Below are 14462 nucleotides of genomic sequence, written 5' to 3' on the forward strand. Positions count from 1 at the left end.
TCAAATCACTCGATCTAACTGATCGTCCCAGGTAATTTGCAATATAAATCTGTTTATGATTCACTAGAGTTTATTTTTTATTGGGTACAAATAAAAATCATCATAAAATGGTTCAGGTGAAGCTATGAAGAGATTGAAGCTTTTACCTGATTTAATATTTAAATTGATTTGAAATTAATTTAGAGTTAAAACATGTTTTAAGTTTTATGGGGACATAAAATAGTTCTTATTTTAACGGTTTGAGACATTTACAAACAATAATTCATCAACAAAAGCTTTATATTAAACTAGTTCTTATTAGAAAATGACATATGGATCGAGAAAGATTCCTCTATTGTACAAAATTTAAATAATGAAACAAAATATATAAAAAGTAATAATTCCCGCATCCGAAAGCCGTAAAGTTCAGAACGTTTCCGAACCACTGTATGATAGTGTACGATGCAATATGATACGATTTTAATCCAATAGTACTGATTTAACGCAATCGCCGAGGTTGCATCCCCTGCCGCAGGGCCAGGCACCCTTCGAATGGGGAAACGTTAATATGAGGATATGAGAATTTACTATTTAATCCACCTGCAGGCCAATTTGTTAATATTTTCATTCAATCCACTTAAAATCCCGGTTCTGTATAAAGCAACACAGACAAGGTCTGGACGATTTGGCATCATTAGTAAAATATGTATAGAGATATTTAAATTTCAGGGTATTCACACTTATTGGAAGTAAATGAAAACAATTTTTAAAGGCTAATGGATTGTTACGGTCGGTGAGGGCTTTGCTAATAGTTCAACCGGTGCTTATAAATGGCTCTGATTTAAGCACAAAAGTATTTGTATCGCTTTCAGAATCATTCGTTAAATTGACAGTGAAATACAAAATATATTTTAAGCAATTATCATAAAATTAAATGAATATTAAAAAGTCTAAAATGAAACGTTTTTGATATTAAAATATATTGAATGTTTAAAGGTTTCAACTTTTAATTTGAGAAGACAAAAAAAGATATCTCATACAAATTAATTTAAAAAGATGAAATATATAGAAAGAGATCGATGAAGTCTCAACTGAATATTTTGAACCAAAGCTAAGAAAAAATATTTTTATAAGAATATTTATAAATATATATTTATAAATTATGTTATACCATAGAATAGACGTGACTTTCTTGAACACATTTTTTTGGTGCATTCTATTTAGACGGTCCCTTTATCAATTACCTCTAAACAAGAAATATGGGTGACGGTAAGCCTACACGCTCCTAATTAAAGTAAGTACGTAAATTTGGGTAACAGACACAGTAGCCATTTTATGTTATATACATACGCTGTGTAAGCTTGTTGCTTTTGATATAAATTATCAGTATTACTTCGCCGTTACATACTTCCTATAGTAATATACGGCTTCACTGGGGATTCAGTTAATACTGAACGGTGATGGTCCCCGGTGGGGTAAAGATTAAAAAAAGCAATCAAAACACAACACCTTCAATATTTCAAACATCAATAAATCATTTACGCTAGATTGAATAGTAGTTGACCCCACCCAGCGAACATAAACATCATTAGTAGCTAGGGGAACTGGCGAAAAATTTTCACACTTGCCAACTTTGAATTTTATTAATGAACGCAACGATACAGATTACTCAAAACATTTTACTTCACAGATTACATTGGAAAGTTGTTTGGTTATCACTACTTGACTGTCAATATGTACTTATTCTGAAATTAAATATATATTTGTATTTAAACTTTTGAAATTATCATAACAATATTTTCAAAAGGATTTTGCTAAGTTTGAGTGGAGGAACCTCATAGACTTTCCTTTTTAACTTCTTATATTCCTTTTATTTCCTCGTTAAGCTCCATCGCTTAACTGGAGAGACAATAGACTTGCAGCAAAACCTACAGATCTTCATGGACAACGTAACCATTTATAATCAAATGTACCCTCGATCGGTTATTGCAATGTAAAAATTGTAAAATATTATTTATAAAGACGTCGCTGTCACTTCCTTAGTTTCATGCTTTATTAAAATAAGTCAAGGGTCGAAGAGCAGGATAATCGAATGCCATTCGACCGGCTTCACGCATGTCAATCACATCAGCACCGTCAGCTACTTTGCATCATAATCGACTTCCCACAAAGTAAAACAAAATCTCCACGTCGCATTAATATTCAGCGATAGGGCTCAACGCATCGCAGCCAGATTGACGTTTAACATGCAAATTGCAATCTGAAAATCTAGCAAAACTGTGTGCGACTAAACATTTTCGACATTATTAATTCAGGGCACAGTTGTTTGATTCACTGCCCAAAATATAATTTAAATGCTAAACGAATTTATACCACTAACGCCAAATTAGACTGGGGCCGGGTGGCCATTGGGAATTGGGAATAGACAGGTGTGTGGCGTACTAACACATCGTGTTTACGAACTATAAAGCGATACTCGAGTTTTTCTAACCGCAAAATCCATTATAAACATCTTTGAATCAAACATAGTATGATTGTACAAACTTTCATATTTTTTAAATTTATTATAACTGCTGTTCACTAAGAATTATATAATTTTGATATAACTTTTTACTTTACAAAAAAAAAAATACCCTAAAAAATAATTAACAAAAACTAAAAATTCAAGAATGTGAATGTGATACAAAACATCGACAGTAAATATTAGTAAGGACTATTTCATGTAAATTATTCTCAAATTTAAGTTATAAATCAATGAAATATCAAGGAATGATCTTGTTCTATAAATAGGTGGAATAAAAATTATCGATATGTTTATGTATATAAAAAATTCTCTAATAAACATATTTCAAACCTAACGGGGTTAGAATATCAAAATATAATTTATGAGATTCTATGTCTAGACGATATTTAATTAATAAATCATTCTGTAAGTTATGTACATGTATTGTGTGTGGGATGATACTTTGTTGCCGTAAATTGAATAATGAAAATAATCATTTTAATTACTCCAACATCAATAAAACAACTGGGCATTATATAATCACTGAACATATACACAATTAAAATAACGTCCTAGTATATATTTATCCTTTCCTCAGTATTGATAATTTTAGTATAACAATGAGAATTAATATGACAGAAAGTTAAATTGTCCGCTTCAGCCTCTATTAGGGGGCGAGGGTGTGGTATCAGTTGAGCGCAGAGTGATGGATGCTAAGAATAAATCAGCTTTCAGCACTCGTCCAAGATGACCAGATGCGCCCCCAAGTAATGTATTGAAGATAGTCAAAATTTGAAACTTGTTAACTCCGCTACACCGATTATCAACCTCATAGTTTTATTTATAGCAGCAAAATCTAGCGCTTATGTTATTATTATTAAAATAAATACTAATTATATTTTCTATATTATTTACTACTGAGCAATAATATTATTTAAGATTTAGCGAGCATAGATGTTAAATATTTGTAGCTGTAAAATCCGTTCTCTAGTCCAATAACAACTTTCTATGTGTTAACTAACTATACAGGGTTGTTTTTAATGTCATTAATCTGGAAGCTCCGGTCCTCTGATGCAACGTAACCCCTTTACGGGCACACCCCTTAAGTTAATTTACTAAATGAAAACAGAGATGTTTCTACTTTGTGAATATTAAGACATCTCCCTAATAGTAAAATCAAATGCTAACAATATAACACCCTCTATAATTTTTTATCCAATGTCCATATTAATTTAAGACACTCAAAATGTATAAATTCATTATTTATTGTCATTATAACTAGGCAATATTTACTTATAAAATTTTAATAGACTACATCATTTACATCGAAGATAAGAGATCAATGTCCCAATCTTTTCCTCAATACAAACAAGTGGAAACACGACGGCTTAACAACAACATGAGAAAAGCTTATTTTGAAAAAAAACTTAATCTCGTAGTTGCCGGCCGTGAATATTTCGATCAGAATAACAACAAATAGACGGGAGCTTCGTAACGTACAAATATAAAACGAGAAATGATTCATTTCGAATTTCGACACATGCTCGAATTGAAAGGTTGGCTGCGAGTGACGTATTTTTAATTACCTTCGACCGCATCGCATCGAAACCATATCGAATTTCTATCGCGGACAATATTTATTGTGCAAGATGCCAACGAGATCTCTATTAGAGCCCGTGTAGCCTAGAGGGGAAACTTGGGTCATTACTTTATAAACCACCGTATAAATAAAAACAAAAATATAGACGTTATTACGCATAGAAACAAGTTTTTTTAATTATAGTTTCAATTCTTTGAAATCTTACTAGCATCTACAAACGACAAACTATTAAATCACATTTCAACACAGAGTTAAACTGTATAAAAAAAAATTTATACTGTCATCTGTTATGACAGAATCATGTTAGGTAAAAGGTAGATATTTTAATTACCCCAATCTTGATCGAATCTCCGTGCGAGCTTGATTGAATTTCCGGGCGGGCTATCTCGTATTTGCGGAGTTGTGGGCGCCAGCCGCACTCTCCCTCACAGTTCACTGGCCTGTGACGTCACACCGTCGATTAAATTTTTTATTATCCGTTACGGTAAACGCCTGCTAATAAAGACTACTTGTCACCTTTTTGTTGTCAAGTAAATAAAAGGCGAGAAAAAATTCCTTCACTACAAACGTGACTTAATTTATTCCCAGGAAAAATCAAGCGTAGATAGAAAAATAAACATATATCTCAGATTAGTAAATCAGTAAAAACCTATTCTTAAACTTGAAATGTCATTTATTATTTTAACGTTATACGAGTATTATAATGAACTGAAGTCAATGAAAACCGAACGAATGAAAAACGAAACTAAACTTAATGAAAATGCTTTGATAATAGCTCGTGGTAGGATCCTCAAATGTTCTGAATTAAACTCTCAAAGGAACATAAAAAAGTTATTCATAAGAAACCAATACATCAATGCTGTTTGTTATAAGCAACATTTGATAAAAACGCAATAAGTATAGTGATTGAAACGCTTCGTAGTAAGTAATCAGACTCTCCTAGGGTTCAATGATTGATGTGACGGGTAATAAGGCCCACAAGTATCGCAATTTGTTTACCCCTTATCCGACATACCTTCAGAATAAAATACAGGTTTTCATATTTTATTTATGCTGATCAACAGAACCACGGTAGTAATAATCAGAATAGGAGTCCCCGTGGAACCAATTTCGCAAGATTTGCTTGTAACGACGTGGGTATCGGGATGCTTATATAAATGGCTCGAATCTGGTATTTTCCTGTTGACAAATATGTAGGAAGTAATTTATATGAATAATTAGGGAAACGAATTACGTAAAAACCACAATTTAAAATTGTATTTCATGAAAACACTCCAGGCTAAAGTTGCCTTTATATCTTTCTTATGTTGCTACAAATCAAGTCTACAAAGAAAATAAATTATCCTATAAAAAATCAAAGAAGAGGTAATAAAGAAATGATGAAATTGTATTATCATGAAAGTCCCTCTATTTCGTGTGTAATTTGAACTCACTTTCACATAAATTTGTTAGCTTTCGGAAAAGTCGATATCCTGACCCTCCTTTTGATTCCCACGTGTTCGTCATAAACCTGCTTTTACTGGCGTATGTCGCCCTATATGGCCGGCGATGTAGAATATACGTAAAAAGTGACAAACTAGAGCCCCTTCACATTTGCGGCTTTTACACAATAAAGGTGGCAAAAGGTAAACGGTGCTGTGAAAAAATTTTAACTAAGAAGGGTTACATTGTTGCGCACTCCTTTGTTTATAACCGTCGACTCTTCCTTTACCATTATTCAAAGTGCTCGTTGCTGGAGTTTGAAACGAGAATGCTACGAGATGTAAGCTAAAACACATACTTGGTCACCATATTTAACTCTTTGTCTCGATAGCATATTTTCTTTTTACACGTACATTTCCTAGGTTTTTCTTAGTACTTATAGAAGAATGAAAAAGAAAACATGAAAGAGATTTCATAATTTAACATCGTCAAGCTTTTATGACTCTAACAATAAAATTATATTAAACGTAAACCTAACTCGTAAGATAACATTGAGGTACGAAGAATTTTCATCGCTGTCGGCTTGTAGCTGCCTTTGCAATATATAGCCGTGACATTCATAAGAGAGAGACAAAACGACCACATTCTACGCTATTAGACTCAAGTTAGAAAGAAACGTCTAAGACTTTAGCCACACATCTAAATTTCTAAAGGTTTTATTGCATTCTCCGCAAGCACAGACGCTTAAACTTTATTGCTGTGGGATTAAAGTAATATTTGCTACGACTAAATGATGTCGAGGCAATTTTGTGATATTAAAAGCTGTCTCTGTGGAGGCTCAGGTCAATAGTTTGGTGTCCCACGTATATTTGCTCTGTATAATCTAGAAGGGAACTTTCTGTCAATAAAATTCTTATTCAACGACCTGCCATCCTAACAAATTCCATTACAAAGCCGTAAATTTTAAAATGTATATAACTGATACGGATAAACTTATCGTTTTAAAAATTATATATATATATAAATATATATATATACAAATAGGCATCAGTGTGCATAAAGACGTTCACAGTTGAATAACTTGGCAAAATTTTGAGTTCTGCAGCTCTAGATAGTTCGATGGCTCACAGCGAGCGAAACGCGATGGCAAAGGGGATCGGAAAGTGCGCGACCGATGAAGTGTGCCCGATTTTGGCGTTCTACACATATCTTACACTAGAATCGAGTTTACATTTGACAAATGTTAGTATCCTGTCATATGATCCTATGTACGTTTTTATGCAAAAATACAAAGCGATCTGAATATATCCAGTCACGTTTTAATACAATGATAATTTTATTTATTTTGTTCTAAAGTTCTGTGAATTCTTATTTAAGATGCAGGAAAGGGTACAGGATCGATCCATTCACACCCTCCAGATATGATTAGCAGCTAATTGAATCTCGGGTTGAGATCCGCCTAGTTTAGTTTTCCAATTTGCGAGACTTTCCTTTGCTCCAGAGAGTAAAAGGGTTGAATTTAATTATATCTTCGCAGACAAACCCAAAACTACACTCTATAAAAATACATGGAATCAAGTTAGAATCAAAAAAGTTCTAATACCATCATTCCCTGTTTAATATTATCACATCTCCCAATGGTGGTGTCTGAATATTTCCTCTAACCTATAGGTTTTCTCAGTGTTAAAAAAATTCACTTCATCTTAGAATTATGATGTCTTGAACTTTTTTATAAGGTATTGTATAAACTATCAATAATTAATATATAATGTTCATATTTTTTAGGATAATCGTATTTTCATAGTCTGCGTTTTATAAATTTGAATAAATTCAAACAAAAAACAAATGAATAATTAAATATAGGTAAAAATATTTCCTTAATCCAAAAAATCTTCCTCGTCATTAATAATTCCCTTTTCTCCTCTATTTGTTGCTAATCACTCTCCTTGACTTTGTATTCCGATCTCGCATCTCTTCCCCTGGCGTAAATTTGATAATAAAGGGGCCTCCTGCATTACCGATATAATGTAAACATCTATGCAAATTATACACATTAAATTTAAATCACCCTTATGTTTTACCCATAACGTAAACTTAGTAAGTTATTACAATTGCTATCACAGAGCAAAAGTTAAAAATTTTCAAATGTTTTATAATAGCCAGCGAGGTAGAATAAATACGCTTAAAATATTTTCTCTGTAAGTAAAAGTCGTGTGATATCAGCACGTCTATCAATCATTTATCGGAGTTCTACCGCGAAATGCTTTAAAGCGTCACTTTATAATGTATCACGTTTAAATCAGACTTTAAAAGCCTTCTCGCTGCTTCCATTGTAAAATGAAAGGAACCGCACAAACATAAAAGATTGATGCCGGATCTAGATAAGCGTATTTTCCCCAATTCTATGAGCAAAAACGTTATCGTTTTTCAAAGTTGTGTCACTTGTTTTCGTATATATCAAATTTAAAAGTACTTCATAATATTTAATCTCCACTATAAAATTAACATTGTGAACCTAAGATACCTGATCTTTTATAACATTAAGTTCCGTATTCTTCGTAAATGCTACTTCCTATGTGACCACGATACATGTCTAAACATTTTTATGTTAAAAAAAAAAAAATAAATTGTGTATTAAACTCCTATACAAGAAAATGATTCATTTTCCCTAACCAACAATTGCATGAACACAATAACATTTCATCTTAAATAACATTGTTCAATTAAAAATAAAAGGTGAAAGTATATTTCTCAACAATTATAGGAGGTAATATATCGGAAGACATTGTTACCCCGATAACAAACCGATGCCATATAAACGAGCAAGTGTCTATAAAGGTGTATTACCTCGTTACTTGGTATTTTCTTACAATCTCTGCGAGAAGCAAGCTGGGACAGGTCTCCTAATGGGCCAATATATCAAATAGGATTAAATATAAATGAGAGAAGCTTCGCCTTCGCAGACATTGTTGTGGGTCATAGTTCGTATAATTTCCAAATAGTTGAATTAAAACCAGATACCTGTTTAAATGAAACTAATACTTTTCGGAAAACTAAGCGTATTTAGTTATTTTAAAGACTACATACTCCCGACACGACGTTTCGGTTACTTTGCATCAACCGTGATCACGGGCAGACGAGATGTGAATGATAGTTATCTGTTTCTAAATGAAAAACTTATTTTCATTATTATTATTTGATATTGATCCTATTTGCAAAATTCAAACAAAACATAAACACCAATGATGATAAATAATGAGAAACTTGGTGATTCTTTTAAAAAGATGATTATTATTTTTAATGAAATTTCGCAAAGGACTGTACAGTGAATATATTTAACAGTCATTCATGTTAATAAATTTTTAGTTTAATACATAGTTAAGTGATTAACAACCCGGTGCTATAATTATTGTGAGTACGGAGGCATATAACACATGAATATTTTCTAGAAATGTTCTTGATGTCATCGAAATAATTTAAAGAAATAGTCGAAAGATGTAATCGATAACATTCTTCCTATAACACAAATATTTTTTTGAAAAAACAACACCATAATAGAACTGAGAACTGAGAACTAGCTTGACTAAATCCTATTTGAGGGAAGACACGGAGGGAGAGCCAGCTGGAGAACGCGAACGTCTCGAATTATTCCAACCGAGTGGACTTGGCGTACGGTCTATCAAAGAAAACGATTTGTACACACCCTTATTGTACTGTCTTTGTTTGGCTGAACGAAAAACTTATATCAACACTGCCTTTATGATCGCATATTGCTCTCTCCGATGCGTTTGTTTATCCTAAGAAAGATAATTAATATTTAGAAAATCCTTCGATAATATCATAACATAAATTGACGAAACTATAGAGAATTCAACAATCCAACAGTACACAGAACGGATAAATATGTTTTATTTAAAAATTAAAGCTGTTTGTAACAATTCTTTGTTATAAATCTTTCCTTTGAGTTTTCTGTAGTTCATCTATTGAAAAGAAAAATTGAAGAGTATATCAGAGCCATATTGGTATTTCATAAATGATACAACCTATCGGTTCTAAAACAGTTTCAAAAAAATATCATACTACATATATCAATGGCAACGGAACGGATTGCGGTAATGACGGGCGGTGGAGGTGCTAGGACTTTCCTTGATTAAAACTCGGAATAATAAACGAAACAATTTTCCTTCGCAGCGCATCGTTGGACTCTCCAGAGCAAACTAATATTGAAACGTGCTAATGAAACGCTGCTTCGATTCTTTAATCTCTTTTCCTTGTCTGTTAATATCGTTATTATGTCATATTCAAATACATCATGAGCGGTTTAATGTTTTTTTTGTTATTTGACAACGTGCATATTAATCAATTAAAAATATTTTGATACGCTTTTTTATCAGTATATTCCTGTCTAGTATGTTGTTCTCGAAAGTATATTTTTGTTATTAAACAATACAGCTACAAATTATTTTGTTCAAGAAACCTAATTACATTGCCTTTTATACCTTTGGACGCATATACATATATGAATGTGTAATTAAAAATTGAAAAACGATGTATAAAACCTTAGAGCTTACTTTATGAGGTTTTTATACTAACAAAGTGATATTATAAATCAAAAATGTAATAGCAATTAGAACTTTCTGTACTGTATTAAACATTATTTTAAAAATATTACGTTATTTTATAAAGTAAAGAGAATTTATAGAAATAAATAACACTCAAAAAACAATAGGCTACAATAAGAATTGACACAGATGTTTTTACACATTATTCATAATCGCCAGAGCAAACATTAACGAAGTTTTGATTCCATTTGGAAGTTCCATCGTTGATATTCAAGTCAAATATGATTGTCATGAGTCGATTTTTTGGGTAAAGTTTCAAATAATCCTTATCCATCGTTACATAAAACTTGTAAGTTGTTCGCGTCTCAACGGATAATCGAGTTTATACTTGGAAGCCTCCATCAATCATTTATCTCGCTCTCTCGCGATGGTTCTGTGCCGTGGTACGCGGAAAAACTTTAAAGTGCTCCTGTAACTGTGACGTATCGCGTACTTGATCATTTGCGCGACCTACTTCAATTAAAAGTTTAACATCAAATTATAATGGCAAAAACCTATGCGATTATCCTTTTTTGGGTTAATTAGTAATTTAATTTTCAAATGAACTTTATATCAACTTTTGTTGGATTTAATCATGGAAAATGAAGTAGAGTTACGATAAGTATATATGTACATAATAAAAAGAAATAATGAAGATTGTGAATTAATTACAATAAAATAAATATATTCTTAATATATGTCGTTGTAAAGTATTTAGCAAACGTTAATTTATTTAAAACTTTAATTTCTTACTGCGCAATATCAACCTCAGTATAATCAAATCTCGGCAAACATTTCAATGCTACAGTTAGCAACTGGCTATTGAAGATATAATTTCATTATCTTCATTTACTTTACCTTTAGATAGCTCACAGTCATACCGTAATAGTTATACTCTGTTTGTCGTTTAAATTCACAGACTCACGCCCTATAGTATGCTATATAAGTCAAACAAAAACATTGCAAAAGAAATCTTCATATAACAATCATCTTATTTAACAGCAAAAATTAAAAATGATCAAATTAAGTATGATGCCGGTTATATGATATTAAATTTTTAATATTATATTAGATGATCACTTATGAATATAAAATCCAAGGTTTTAATATTCGAATGATGGATTAAGTTTTTTTAAGAAAAAATTACACAAATATCTGTGTTTTTTCCGTTTTTACGTAATTTATTGACACAACCAAACAATTAAATTTGATTGTACACATAGTTTTAATGTAAATTTTACGTAAAAGTTATCTGTGAAGATCTTTAAGAGCAACCTAAAACATATTTTTACACTTAGCTATTTGTCTTTCCAACACGATAGAATAAGTTAAACTGGCTTAGGATTTGTTAGGTTGTGGTGAGCTAAGTTAAAAGAAATACAGGTAAAGTTTTATTTTTATCTTTCAGTCCATGTTGGAGAAATCTAATACAGAAGTTAAAGAGAAGTGAATGATTAATATAACAGAACTTAGGATCAGACTGAGCTAAGTTTAATTTATTATATGAGAAACATTAGCTAGAGAAATAGTTATTACCTTATTCGAAGTTTTAAATAATAGTACTTTTAAAAAATAGCTTTTACCCATGTGTTTATTATTTAGTAAGAATAATACAACCACCTTTGTAATGCGGAATATATTAACCCTAGATATTTAAACCCAAATCTTTAAAATATAAAAAAAAATCCTGAATAGGAAAAATACTACTTGTAACTTTTAAGATACTAAGACACAAGTTTAAAAAATGTACAAGAACAAAATAGATATCGAACTTATATATTTTTTTAAGTGTATTCAATCGATTTTTTAAATTTAGCAAAAACTACAATCATGATTAACTAATGGGAAATTTAACAAAGACACAATGTTTTCATGATCTTCTAAAATTTTTTTATCGTGGGTTATTTAAGTTTCTTAAAACTTTTTAACATATTAAAATGTCATGCAGATAATGAGAATTGTCTAAACATTGTTTTTCAAATTACTGTTTCACAATTTAACATTGTTGAGTAACTATTGTTTAAGGAGTTTGAGAATTTATAAGGTAACATCTGAGTGTCAGATGCATCGAGGCAAACAAATAAATAAAGAATGTATAAAAATATTATACCTAATATTAATTTATAAAAAAAATATTATGAGAAAGTAATAGTTATCAAATCGATAACCCTGCGAAGCATCTAACAGGGCGGAATGCAAATAACACAAAAGAACACTACCTACTTAGACAGATCCTCGTATGAGTGTTTTATAAGCACTTAAGTGGCTTCCGGACGAGGGATGTTTAAGACTCTGACTTAAACGTAGCTATCGCTCAGCCCTCGCTCAAAAACATGAAAATATCAGATATGATCAAAGCAAAAAAAATTTTGTGGTCGTTTTAAATTTATACGCAATATTTTCAAATTAACATTCACACTTTATTTGTGAATATTCACGAAGATTATGTTATCTTAATAATAAATATTTAGAACCTAAACGAAAACAAATGAGTAGTAAAACGTAATCAATGTTTAACATTTACGTTGAACACTTGATCACGAACAAATAGTTAAAGAGACATAAAATAAATAATGACATAAAAGTATATATTAATAAAGAGTAAGAAGTATTGCTTCCATTTAATGGGCAAAAAATACTTCATACCAATAATATGAACTTCAAGAAAATTATTGCTATGGAAAGTCTAGATCTTATGAAACATTTTTAAAAGGAAACGGAAGAGAAATTTATTTTCGTATGCAAAGGCGACAATATTCTGAGTTTCAACTGCAAAGAGCCCTTCTGAAAGCTCTAACAATACAGCATCGCAAAAATTAAATTACGGCGAATCTCAGCAGGTTTCAATTTTCAAAAAGCCCGGCAAACTTGAGACGGCAAATCTTATTGCTTTTTATGGAATATTATTGCATTTGTTATCGCGAATCCTATACCAATAAAATTTATAGGTAAACATTTTCAACTAAATCTTAACATGGTATGAAAAGTTCCTCTTTTAGCTAGACCGTCTGATATTGAAAATTTTAACATACAACAAAAACGCTAACAGACACGGAGCACTGTAAATAGGAACTGTTAATTTGAAACTGTAAAAAGTGTCGCGACAACGTAGTCAGAGGACAAATTAGAGGGAATGGAATATAGTTTACTTAAAGTTAAACTTATTACGGTCCTCGAGAAACAAGCACTCGGAGGCTCGCTCGGCACGCGGGTCAAGTGCCCAATTTGTCACCCGTGCAAACTTCCGACTACTTCGGCCGGTCCCTGTTCGATTCCATTAAACTTTCAAGACCTTTTGAAGCTATTTTCTTGTTTGAATCAAGATTTGCCTAATTCCTTCCCCCTTGAAAACCAACCATACCCTAAAATTATCAATAATAGACATTTTCAAAATAAATATGATATTTGCTTTTGAATTTCCGAAATTAACGTGGATTAATAAATGTAAGTCGTAATAAATTAATGTGATAACTTACAACTTATACTAAGTGCTTCAAATAAAAATCTCCTAGGGATACTTACAATGCGCTATCATAAAAATTAAATTACGGTAAGAGTTTCTCTGTAAGTGCTCGCCATTTCAGCAGGCCGCCAGGCCGCGGGGTGCAAAGGGATATGCCACATCAAAGCGCCTTGTCTGTGTCGGGCTCTCGTACAAATCAAATTTAGCAGCTCTCTTCTTTCGTTACGGATGTGAAACGCAACTGCTAGCCTTCACATTTACCCACAAGTAAAATGTTGCATTATTTCTAGTTTTTCATATTTTTTTCAACAGTTTGATTATTCTGAACATTCAATATTTATAACTTTAGAGAATTTATCAATTGAAAAGTCTTATCTACTGTCTGTACTGCTTGCATTTGTAACTTCATACAGAAATTTAACAATCTGTATACAAATTTTGTGGATAAAGGCTACCGAAATGAAGTGGCTAATTTGTCAGCGAACCTAAAGTTGCACCCGCGAACTTGTTCTAACGGTGCAATTCGATTAAACTTCTGTCGAAGTACCAACAAGAGAAGGGCCTACTTAAAGAAAGTTGGCCGTACATCTACGGTGGAATTTAATTAGCTTTCTCATCAGGGAACGCTGTACTTTTATATCGCTTGCCCTTGAGCACTCCGTAACAAATTCTATTTAAAACCAAAGCTAGTTACCACAAGATAAAATATACTTAACAAAGCTAGTAGTAGGTCGGCTGCTTATCTTCTAACTTAGATTGAATGGAAGTTTTCTCGCGTACCTCGCTCACTAAGCATATGCGGCAAAAACCAACACCGCAGGCACATTCTTATTACATTCTTATTTTTTATAGCTCATCAAAATGGATATGAAAATGTGTAAAGCAGAATTACTA

The sequence above is a fragment of the Danaus plexippus genome, chromosome 15 (assembly GCF_018135715.1).
Source record: "Danaus plexippus chromosome 15, MEX_DaPlex, whole genome shotgun sequence".
Taxonomy (NCBI): domain Eukaryota; kingdom Metazoa; phylum Arthropoda; class Insecta; order Lepidoptera; family Nymphalidae; genus Danaus; species Danaus plexippus.